The 13210-nt window shown below is 37.2% G+C and overlaps 1 pseudogene across 1 annotated transcript; it reads left to right on the top strand.

Annotated features, from left to right (window-relative positions):
* The first annotated feature begins 1523 nt into the window (after nt 1-1523).
* LOC306669844 (heterogeneous nuclear ribonucleoprotein K-like) lies at nt 1524-7613 on the top strand (annotated as a pseudogene). Its single transcript has 2 exons — nt 1524-1544; nt 6310-7613. The product of its transcript is annotated as a heterogeneous nuclear ribonucleoprotein K-like (transcript).
* The last annotated feature ends 5597 nt before the right edge of the window (nt 7614-13210 follow it).

Below are 13210 nucleotides of genomic sequence, written 5' to 3' on the forward strand. Positions count from 1 at the left end.
TAGGTCTGTACTCCTACCACTGAAAGTCCATTATACCAAAACCCTCTTAGTTGCTGCATTGAACTGTTTGTCATTACTATAATGAAATACCTGAGAAGCTGGGTGACTTTATAAAGAAAAGAGTCTATCTAACTTACAGTCCTGGAGGTTCAAGGGCATGGTACTGCAGCAGCTCAGCTCTGGAGAAGACTTATAGTGTATGGTACCACCACGGAGAAGCTTGTGAAGGAGCAAGAAATCACATTGCAAGACTAGAAGCCAGACTCTTGGGGCCCAAAGTTCCTTCCAAGGACATGCCCTGAAGATGACCTAAAACCCTTTGAACCTTTAAGGGACAAACTCAAAATACATTCATACCATAAAGTTGCTAATATGAGCCAACCCTTCAAGCAGTCCAAACCCCAACTTTGTCCATGATAACTGTTCAAGTTTTACTTTGTCTCTGTATTTTTGACTCTGTAAATTCAACATATATTCTTCATGAAGTAGGTTATAGGTGAAATAATGACTCAAGAAAATTTATTCTGTGTGAAAGAGGAAATCCTTGCACTTATGGAGAGGACAGTTTGAGTGAGTAAAGTTTGTACATTTATGTAGGGGCGTGTGCCCTCGTTACTCCCAATAGATGAATGGATAAAGGAAGTACAGTATGTGTACATAATAAATACGTATTAAATATGGTATGTGTACATGAGGTCAAAATCCTCCTCAGGTAGACTATTCCCGAAAGAGTTCTGATGGTGGATGAGAAAATGAGTGGAAAGGCTCCCACTTCTCTCTGGTACTGGGAGAAGGAAGTTTTTTGCAAAGCCCCACACTGACTGGGCAGCTGCAGTGCAGTAGAAATAACACAGAGGCTGTGTTATCAGCAGGGATGCTTGAGATGCAATCCTGTCCCATGTCTCCCTTGGCTTCTATAAAGAATAACGTATAACCCACAAGTTTCCACATGGCCATCTTGGTGGAGATGGTGGTTAATCTTAACCGTCCGTGGATGTCCCATGGCACTGCTACGTTGACATTTTGGATGAATAACTCAAGACTAGTGCTAGATTCAACAATGAAATTAACATAGAGGTCTAATCTCAGAAGGTAATAGTATCGGTTGTAGTGAAATCCAGGCAGCTGGGGCAAAGTGAGCTCCTCATCCACCATTACACCTATGAGGAGAACAGATGGCCAAGTCCACCAAGAGCAGACCCAACCAAGAGGCAATCAAGGAAAATAGTTACTCCCCACCACAGAGCTCAGGGAAGTAGAAGGAAGAGAGAAGATTCCCGAATTAGAGACTTAATTTAAGATGGAAGCTCTCGAATTCACAAAGTTGACAAGACTTTGTTTTTAGTCATTAAGAGAAATAGGGGCTTGAGAATGCTTATTTTAGGTAAATAAAAATAAAGAGAAGCAAGTATTTGCACTTGCATTTGTACAATACTGTGATAAGGAATTTTATATACTTACTGCATGGTAATACAAAAATCTTTCCCCCGCTGAACCCGCAAGTGGTAAAATACTAGTCAATAATGGAGCAGACTGAATGCAAGGTAACTGTGTACAAGCATTCATTTGTACATAGTACATTCAACTTTCAAATACACTACATATTTTTGTATCTATGTATTTTTGATGGTGTGTCAGTTCTTCCTCTGTCCCACTCCAAGAGCAAAGTCTGAGAAAGCAGGGATATTTGTCTGGTTTGTTTATTATTGTATGGAAATGCCTGGCCCATATAATATGCTTAATAAATATTTGTTGGTTGAATGAATGATTAGACAAATGAATTAATTAATCAAAATCTCCAGGAAGCTTTCCAGAGTGCAAATGTCTGTTTCTAACCCCATGGTATCTCTAAATCTGGAGAGGAACTTTATGTAAATGTAGTTGGGAGGGAAAATATAATGCATTCTTGGCAATAAATCTCTACATGAGGTGACCTCTTAGCCTACCTTTGTGTTAATTTCTATCTTAATGAAATATTCGTGATTTCTACGTTTACAGAGATCAGAAAAAATGCTGCATCAGGTGTGACAAGTTTCAAAGATAATTGCCTGCATTTTGACCATTTTCATGCTTCTAGTTTTTTTTTTTTTTTTCTTTTTCTTTTCTTTTTTGCTGAGATGTTTTCTGATCCTCACTTGGAATCTTCACAGGTATCTCAAAATTAACATGCCTTACAAGTAATTTTTCATTCCCATCTCCTTTAAAAAGTAATTAGCATTTCATAGAAAACCTAACACTTCACAAGAGTTACCACAATTTTCAATGATGCTTAGATCTGTTTTATTATTGAAATTTTTTTTATTGTAAGATCATTTATCATGAGCTATACCCTTAAATTTCCAAGTATATAATACATTATTGTTGACTATAGACACAATGTTGCACAGCAGTTTGCTAATGCTTATTCATCCAGCTTGACTGAAATTTCACACCTGTTGATTGGTAACTCCTTATTTCCATCTGCTGTCTGTCCCCAGTACCTTCTCTTTGACTCTATGAATTGAGTATTTTAGAAACTTATGTAAGAGTTATTCTGCAGGTTTTGTTTTTCTGTGAGTGTTTTTTCTTAGTATAATGTCCTCAAGTTTCATCCATGGTGGGATGAAGAAACAGAGACTCAGAGAGGCCACCTCACTTACCCAGGCCACACATTGTACAAGTAGCAAAGCGATGCACTGTGTCTTCCCTATTGTTTGTTTGTTTTCCTTCCACATACTCTTCAGGGTATCCTTGACAATGTTTCTTTCAACATTTCAATACAGATGCAAAAAGATGCAATATTCCTATTATAATTCAGTATTAACTCAGTTGATTATCTTTTTTATCTAATCAGTAGTCCGCATGGAATCTTTACTTCAAACTGCAGGCTTGAATCTGAAGTAACCCAAGATATTTCAGAACTTTCACAGATATTGTTTGGGTATGAGATGTCTCCTGAAACCTCATGTGTGAGACAATTCTGGAATTTTAAAGAAGTGATTGAGAGCAGTAACTTAATCACTGCATTAATTCACTGAATGGAAATGCTTACTCTTTGCCTTAACATAGTGAATATATGTAACTCACTTTTGCTTTTCGCCAGGGAAAATAGCTAAGAGTTTGCCTTGAATCTCAGATGAGATTTTGGTGTTTGGACGTTTGGGCAAAGCTGTAAACCTTAAAGACTGTAGGCACTCTTGGAAAATGCACTAAATGCTTTTTACATTGTGAGATAGACATGTATTTGGGGGGATCAGGGGTAGAATATTACAGTTTGAATATGAGGTGTCTCCTGAAAGCTCATGTCTGAGACAAGGCAGAAATGTTCCAGGGTGCAATGATTAGATTTTGAGAGCTGTTACCTAATCAGTGGATTCAACATTTTATGGATTAATAATTTGAACAAATTAGTGGGTGGTCACTGTAAGCAAGCAGGGTATGGCTGAGGAAGTAGGTCATTGGGAGCATGCCTTTGGGGCTTATATTTTGTTCCTGGTGAGCGGAGCTCTTTGCTTCATGGCTGTTGTGAACTGAGCTGCTTTCTTCTGCCACACCCTTCCACCATGATATTCTGCCTCAGCTTGAGGCCAGAGTTATGGAGTCTGCCATCCATGAACTGAGCTTCTGAAACTGTGAGCCAGATATACTTTTCCTCCTCTAAGTTGTTCTTGTCAGGTATTCCTATCACAGGGATGAAAAGCTGACTAACACAGTGACTCAAAGCTGCAGCCAAAGATTCACTTCCTTTGACTTCCTTTTGGTGTGTATTGGTTTGTTTAATGGAAAATTTCAAAAAGGCTTAACTATTTTTCCAGTATATTAAATTAAAAACAGTAAAATAGAAGGATTGTAGGATATGGCATGAGACGGGTGATAAAAGAGAGGGCTGATGCCTGAAAGTAAATGAAAGGAATAAAATGAAAACAAACAAAATTGTTAGAAGCCCAGAACAGAGCACACATGCTAGAAAGGGTGGCCCAATTGTGGAGAAAAGTTTAAAGTACTTCCAAATGCACTTAAGAATTCTGAGACATGAAGAGCTGATTTTATGATTTCTATGGAAAATAATTTATAAAATCTGTCACATGAAAACTTCACCTCTTTGAAAAATATGTATTTATCTTTAAACATATGATAGACCAATAGAGGCATTATTGCTTCCTGCTCTTACCTTTGTTCATGGTGACATCTGACAGCTCTAGATGGACATGACCCTCTTCTTAACCCTGTCCACTTTCAAATACTCTTTATCACTCACTAGCTCAGTCACTTACTTCAGTGACATCATTTCTCTCTGCTTCAAGCCATCCTCAAAGCGAGTGTGTTATTGATTCTACCTCCATTTTCCCCTTCAGAGGCTCTGGCCCAGCATAATACACCTATATTACTAATGTCTGCCACTTGGGACTCCTTAGAATCCATTCCCCCTGTTCTTTGTACAGTGCACACACTTTTGTTCAAGTATTGACCTTTCCACCTCAGAGCCCACATGTTTCAGGAAGGCTAATTTTTTTCCAGAGTCTACAAGTAGATTTTGTGAAATTTCAACCATCTGGCCACAGTAAAATTATTATAGGAATGAGTATCTAACCTAAAACCCAATGAAAATGAAATCTATCACTTTATTCCATGCTGAGAGAAGAGACACCTCTCTTGTCTGCATGTGTACAAAGGGTGTAGTTTTTGCAGCACAGGTGGTAATTTTAGATTCATAAGGAAATATTATTACTGAGCATGAATCTAGGACCAAGAAAATGGACTGGGGATATATTCATAGAGTCCTTGCCTAGGATGTACAAGGCTTTGGGGTCTATCTCTAGTGCCAAATAAGTATAGGAAAAAAGATGATGAAGTATTTTAGTTAGCTTTTTAATCTCTGTGACCCTGAAGACCCAGCAATAACAACTTAGAGAAGGAAAAAGTTTATTGTGGCTCACAGTTTCAGAGATTCAGTTCATGACTGACTAAGTCCATAGCTGTGGGCCCCAGATGGTGGAAGGGTATGGTGCAAGAAAGCAGCTCAGTGTGTGTGGGGGGAGAGAGAGAGAGAGAGAGAGAGAGAGAGAGAGAGAGAGAGAGAGAGAGAGTGCTCTGTTCCCACCAGGACAAAATATATTCCCCAAAGTCATGCCCCAAGTGACTTACCTTCTCCAGGCACACCCTACCTGCTGACCATACCACCCAGGTAAAACATATCAGTGGGTTAATCCACATTAGAACACAGCTTTCATAATTCAATCATTTATCTTTCAACAATCTTTTATTGTCTCACACATGAGCATTTGAGGGACACAATATATCCAAACTATAAGAATAAGTGAAGGAAAGCAAAGAGGGAATCCAGTTTCTGGTCATTTTTTCAGTATCTAGAATGAAACTTGATAAAAGGCAGTCAATAAATTCTATTTCATTTAAATGATATAATGTTAGGACTTTTGTTACATGTGAGCAAAAAAAGAAAAAAAATCCTAATTGATATAGTCAGTTCACTGTGGCCCAGTTCAATCTATCTTGCACATTATTGCTGGAATAAGTCTCTGATGACACATCCTTCCCCTTCCTCATGAATCATACTGAATCCTTCAGGCTAATACCTTAAGTCTTCCAATGAGAGCCACTTCCTTACCTCCTCAATTTTGTGGATATGGGATTCTCTCATCTCTCTTTCTCTCCTTCTCTGTCTCTCTAACGTTCTTTCCTTTATAAAAATACCAGCTCAGCAAACAAAAAAATATTTTTTGCCAGACTCCTGTATATCCCATTATGCTTCTTAGCATATGGAGTCTATTATATTATTATGTATATTAGTATATTATATGTAATCATTGACCTTGAGACAGATAGTGGTTAAAAGTTATAACATTTCAGTTAGATAGGAGGGGAAAATACTGTATAAAAACTTTTGAAGCACATTCATGTATATATTTATATTTCATTTGATATATTACATATATCTACAAGCATTTTATACATATAGGTACAATGGGAAGAACAAAAGTTATTGTGTGAGAATTAACTGATTTTTCATCACATTTTGTCATGCAATCATTTTAAGACCTTGGTTAAATCACATAACCCCACAATACTATGCCTTCCATATTATTTAAAAATGCAGTAGAATTTTATCAAATATAAATATATTTTCACTTCATATTTTGTAATATAGGTCTTCCAATGCATAAACATCAATATAATTTTTAAAATTTTAAAACTAATTTTTGAAAATTATTGCACATTCCTACAGTTTTTATCAAGAATATATATTTTCCTATCATATACAGGTGAAGAGAGTTGGTGTGTCCACTTAATACAAGAAAGTGGAAACAAAAGGCAGAGGAAACCTTCCTCAACACTGAAACCATGATGAATTTGGTAAGCACCCTGCAGAAGAGGAGCACACTTTTAAAAGATCTAGAAACAGTGATAAAATGGTTGAATTACAAATTCTGCAAGAATGTTGGGTCAGTGATTGAGAAAGGAGGCAAGAATATTAAGGCTCTCCGGAAAGATGACAATGCCAGTGTCTGAGTCCCAGGCAGCAGTGGCTGCAAGCACATTTTGAGTATCAGTGCTGATATTGAAACAATTGGAGAAATTCTGAAGAAAATCATCACTACCTCAGAAGAGGGCCTGCAGTTGCCATCACCCACTGCAACCAGCCACCTCCAGCTCGAATCCGATGCCATGGAATGCTTCAATTACCAACACTGTAAAGGAAGCGACTTTGCCAGTTGAGACTGTTGATTTATCAGAGTCTGGCAGGAGGAATTATTGGGGTCAAAGGTGCTAAATCAGAGAACTTCGAGAGAACACTCCAGACAACAATGAAGCTTTTCCAGGAATGCTGCCCTCATTCACTGACAGAGTCGTTATTGGAGGAGAGCCTGATAGGGTGGTGAGTGCATAAGATCATCCTTGATCTTATATCTGAGTCTCCCATCAAAGGACACACACAGCCTTATGATCCTAACTTTTACGATGAAACATATGATTATGGTGGTTTGACAATGATGTTTGATGACCACCGTGGATGTCCAGTGGGATTTCCCATAACGTAAGAGGTGGTTTCCACAGAATGCCACATGGTAGGGGTGGATATCCCATGCCTCCCTGTAGAAGAGATCATGATGATGAGAGCCGTCTTCACGGACCACTCCTCCTTCTAGTCGAGGTGGCCGGGATGGGAGCACAGCTCGGAGTCTTCCTCTACCTCCACCACCACCACCTAGTGGAGGAGAGCTAATGGCCTATGACAGAGAGGAAGACCTGGAGGCCACAATGAGGGCATGGTTGGTTTCAGTGCTGGTGCAACTTGGGCCTCTGCTCTGGGTACATGGAGCCCATCATAAGGGCAGATGGCTTATGGACCACAGGGTGGCTCTGGATGCAATTATTCCTGTGCAGGGATTTGTGGCTCATATGGTGATTTGAGACCTATTATGACAACACAAGTAACTATTCCCAAAGATTTAGTTGGATCTATTATTGACAAAAGTGGTCAGTGAATTAAGCAAATACGTCATGAATTGGGAGCCTCCATCAAAATTGATGAGCCTTTATAAAGATCTGAAGATAGATTCATTATTATTTTACCCTTACAGACAGGATTGGTGGGGAGAATGTGCAAAAACTAACATTGAAATTTTAAGACAGCAGCAAAGTCAGTGAATTTTATTATTTGTTCATTGTTGGTGATTTTTTAAAAAAAAATTCCCTCATGTAATTATCGTGAGCACCTTTCTTTGTGGTCACTGTAAACATTTGGTGGGGGTGGGACAGGGAGGAAAGTAACAATATGTCCCTGGCATCTGTTCAGAGCCCTGTGCAGAATGTAATGCTCTTTTGTAAGAAACGTTTTATTATTTTTAAAATAAATTTAGTGAAACTATTTTTGGTGCTCTTTTTAAAATCTTTTTTAAAGACATTTTTCAGTGGTGGCTGAATTTCCCAATACACCCCTAAACTAAACACTAAGTTTGATTTTCAGCTCCTCTGTTGGATATAAATGCATCTCTTGGATATAGACAAAATATATTGGCAAATTTGGTGCTGGTGGTTTCTTGATGGTTTGAAAGTCCATTGCATGGGAAGACATTTCATCATACACATATTCATGCTTATAATAAACGGGATTGTTTTTTGCAAATGCTTGCCCCTACTTTTCAAAAATTTTCTATTTTAGTTGTGAAGAACCGAGGTGGGGAGCAATACTACAAATTGATGATATATTAGATGCCTGATTGGTAGCAAGTTTTATTAATCAATAACACTTGGTTTAGAAGTGGCTAAATAAAATCTAATTATTTTTATTAGATAATTTCTCAACAATAGACTTTAAATTGTCAACCTACTAGTGTCTATTATTTAAGCTTTGCCAAAAGTGTATATATACACGCACACACACACTTGGTTTTCCATTGTATAGAAATTCAAATAAAAGATGTACCATTTCTCTGTTGTATGTTGGATTAGGTAGGAAATGTTTTTTGAACAATTAAAAAAATGAAAAAAAAAAGTTCCTATGAATGTTTTGTATAGTGACTTAGCATTTGTATTGATAGTCCAAAATTAATTTCTAAATAAAACTCCCATTATGCTACAAAAAAGAATATATCTATTACTTTATAAAAGTAATGCATATACATTATAGAAACATATACATTATAGTACTACATGTAAAAATTCAAATTAAAACATGTACTTTGTTAAAAATGTAGAAAATAGGAACAAAAAGAAGAAAATAAATTTTATCATTCGAAGAATAACCATTTCAATATTTTGGAAAATACTGTTCTCTTTTACTTTTTTTGTTTTGGTAAGAATCCAACATAAGATGAACTCTCTTAAATTGTTAAGTGTACATTATGATATTATTGCCTATATCTACAACATTGCAAGCAGATCTCTAGAATTTATTTACCTTGATTAACTAAAATTTTATGACCACTAACTAGTAACTTCCCACATTAATTCTATTTTTAAACAGTTGTTCTTATAGATTGTTTCTAATAATTTGATTTTATACAATATTTTATAATTTTCAGCTATGTTTCCTATTCCCAGAATTCAATTAAAGTCCCCAAACTGTCTCTTTGCTGGTAGGAAAATCGCCATTTAAAAAAAAAAAATTCCTTCTCATGATGAAAGCATGTATTACCAAATTACTAGACTCTCTCAATAACTTTTTTGGGCAGATATTAGCTGTCATTGGTATCTGATTCCTCTCTCATTCTAATTCCTCGTCATTATGCACCCAAGTGAAGTCATGAGATAAGGTCTGGCTGGCACTGTGGTTAGATATGATGGGATACTTGTGAGCATACAAGAAAGCTCATCAAATCCCCTCCAGCTGACCCTTCCTCTATCATATTGACTAAGTAGACAGTACTCTAGGTGATGCGGGGCTAGAATGATGGAACCTTCCTCAGGCTGGATGACTACTACTATAAATGGAGATAGTTCTCCTTCAGTGGAGGCTCCAAGAGACAAGAATAAATTTGTGAAGTCAAATTTACTACTTTGCTACTTATCTAGAATGATAATACATGCAAATCCTTGGGAGAATTGATAAAAAGAAAGGTTGCGTTGTGAAAGTCTGTCCTATAAAGTTGCAAGAACTGCAGCATATTTTGTCTGAATGAGAAGTAAACTTTGTTGAGCTAAGCCACTAAAATTTTGGATTTTTTTCCTACAGAATAATCGTGGCTATCCTAATACAGTCCTATTTTAGGAAAATTATAGCCATTTCAAATTATGTCAGCATGAGGAATCCCCAACAAAGTTCCTTCATATGCAGGTAATTTAATTCTTTATATTACCCCTCAAAATGGAAAAGATACATCAATTTTCTCTATTCTCATACTCATAGACTACACCTCTAGTCCTCTATATTCTTATAGCACTTATTTGCAATATCTTATTTATTTATATTATACTTCTCCTTTAGAAGTGCACTTTAATAATATATGGACAACTCTTACTATTCTAGCTTGAAAAAGAACAACTGTAATGGCCATAAGTATAATCTATGACTCAAAGTTTCTTTTCAACAAAATTTCTAAAAATGTAAGAATTCTAACTCCCTGTCTTCCTCAGGCAAACTCCCAAGTATCTAATGTGATTTCCTTGGCAGATACTCAAGTTGTGATAAAGCTGGTAGTGCCAGCCTCATCCCTACCTGCTACCCTGAATCTGCTTCTTTCTGCCTTATGACTTCACCTTGAGGTTGCTGGTGGAATGTGACATTGCAAAACTACCCACGGTGCTGTAGCTCCTTCTGTTAGCCAAAGACTGCTTGTCAAGCAAAACGAGCCCCCTCTACCCCATAGTACCAAGAATGATAGGAGAAAGCATAACCCAATGTTGAGAGACAGCACAAAAGGTAGGAGAATCCTGAGTGTCCTTTCACTGGTAGCTACCTATTGATCTTATGACTAGGAATATAGCTTAATTCTAAAATCCAGTGGATAGAGTGGCATGACTTTTGGCAATAGGCTGCAACTCATCCCAGATGACTTCCAGGACCATGGCAGAAATGAGTGTGCACTAGTTATGAGAATGAGACTTGGGATCAGGCAGAACACAGATGTGGGACAAAAGGAAGATGAAGCACACCACTTCAAATTCAATGACTCACGATGACTGTGATGAATATGAAATTGCGGACACTAGCCTAGTGGTCATAAAAAATAAGAAAAAAATTTTGTCAAATATTAAAACTGTGTAACTTCAATAGTCAGTGATGGAAGTGAGGTGGTGGGTGTGTAAATACAAGATACTCTATCTGATATATTACAAAGAACTGACCTATCTGAAGATACGGTTACTTACATACTAGAAAAATCTGTATGCTATGTCATATCAAGAAGGATTGAATCATCTTTGAAAATAGATAGCTAAGCTTGCAACATAAAAGAAGTATCTCTGGAGGGAAAGGTAATAAAGCAAGTTGCAACCAGGAAACAAGGTGGGAAATGGGACTGTGCATACACTGACCGCATGCAAACCACCTGTAACCCAAGGTGAGGATTTAGAACTGGAAGCCAAAGGCCTGGAGTTCAGTGAAAGTGTGTGTGTGTGTGTGTGTGTGTGTGTGTGTGTGTGTGTGTGTGTGTGTGTTGGGAGAGTGGGGAGAAAACCACCTGAATGCAGAAGCAGAACAATACAAGGAAATAAATATGTTTCAATTCCAACTTAGCTGAAAATTTTTCTCAATTTGTTAAAATCAGGCTAGTATTTCAGACTGTTTGAAATCATTCTTTGCACTGGAGTTTTAGTCAGCTTTTCATCACCGTGTTCACAATAATTAACAACAATAACTTAGAGGAAAAGTTCATTTGGTGCTTATGGTTTCAGAGGTCTCAGTGCATGGATGGCTGACTCCATGCCTCTGAACCCAGGGTGAGGAAGATCATCCTGATGGAAAGGCATGGTGGAGGGAAACTCTTCCCCTCATGGCAGCAAGAATGAAGGGAGAGTGGTAAGGGACTGCAGGAAGAAAATTTCCAGTGCTCACCCCCAGTGACCCACCACCTCTATTCATGCCCTACCTGCTTATAGTTACCATAGAATCAGACCATCTAAATAAACTAGGATAGACTAACTAGAGTAAAGGTTTCAAAATCTAATCATTTTACCTCTGCATATTCTTGCATTCACAGGAGGTCTTGGGGACACCTTATATTCCAACCATAATGACTATGTATATGACCTGACAAACTATTTGCTAAAAATAGCTCAAACTCATCTCAGCTTTATAGAATCCTAGAGCGTCAGGCACAGGCACACCTAAATAAACTCTGTCAAAATGTACCATCTTGTAAGTCTTGCAGAATTTCTAAAGATAAAGCCCTACCATTTGAACAAGAATTTATAATCCAAAATCAATAAGGCAGAAGGAAACAGGCCACCTGAAGGAGCCAGAATAACAACCAAGCAGTAGAATTAGACTTCCCAGGGATTTCTGATGCTTAAATGCTCAGTAATGAAATTTAAATTGTGTTTTCTAAGGATTCAAAAAGTAAAATTGAGGCAAAACAGAATGTACACTCTAAAAACAATCAAAAGTGAAAAAACATAGAAATTTTCAAAATAAAAATGTATTCATTGAAAAAAAATCTCAGTAAAGACATTACGTATAATATTAGTCACAAATTGAGAGAATTAGTAAACTGGGGAAAAGATGTGAAAATGTTAAAATTCCAGTGAAAAGAAATAGCAAATCAAAGGTAAATTTAAAAACATGCATATAAATCTAAATGAAACTCCCAAAGAATGGGCTAGAAAGAGATTGAGACAAAATTTGAAGGGTTAAAAATAGGGCAATGATCAGAATTTGTGAAAGATGCTAATTCTCAGTGTGAGAGACTGGTCAGTTATCATTGGCACGTAGATGCGCTGTTGTCCCTGCCTCCCTTGAATGTCATGAGCCACGTGACTAGTTTTCAAGAACACAATGAAAAATGAAAGAGATGATCATTTTCTATCTAATATAGTTACAAACAGGTTTTCCTTCCACATTCTCAATTGTCATCCCACTCAACTTTTTACCAGTAAAATAAATACATAGCTCATGGAAGAACTGAGGGAGGAAGAATTCCTGAGCCATTGCTTATACAATAGTATCACAGTGTAGCCACTAACCCAGAACATTCATACATGAGCAATAAATAAAACTTCAGGGTTACTAACCCAATGACTTTTGGCACTATTTGTTATAACAGATATGATGAGCTCTCCTGAATAAAATATTGGGATTCAAAAAACACAGTAAATCTAAATCATAAAATAGAAGAAATATTTATATCAGACTCATTCAATAAGCACAAAGAAAGTAAAAGAAAAACATCTTAATCAGAAACAAAGTTCTATTTATTCTTCTTTCTTAATCAGTTCAGGCTTCATTAATAGACTATCTTATACTAGTGATTTATAAACAAAAGAAATTCATTTCTTACAACCCTGATGGTTCTGAAGTCCAAGATTAAGGACCTGGCATATTTGGTGTCTAGTGAGAGCCCCTCTCCCCATTATTCTCACTGTACCCTCATGGGCATGCAGGGAGCCTGTTTCATAAGGGCACTAATCCCATTAATGGTAGCTCCACCTTAATGACCCAATTATCTCCCAAAGCCCCACTTCCTAGTAGTGTCCTATTGGGAAGAGGGTTTCAACACATGAGTGGAGCAGGGTCACAGCCATCCAGGGTATAGCACCTCCTTAACATATCAAA

The sequence above is a fragment of the Sciurus vulgaris genome (assembly GCF_902686455.1).
Source record: "Sciurus vulgaris genome assembly, chromosome: 9".
Lineage (NCBI taxonomy): Eukaryota > Metazoa > Chordata > Mammalia > Rodentia > Sciuridae > Sciurus > Sciurus vulgaris.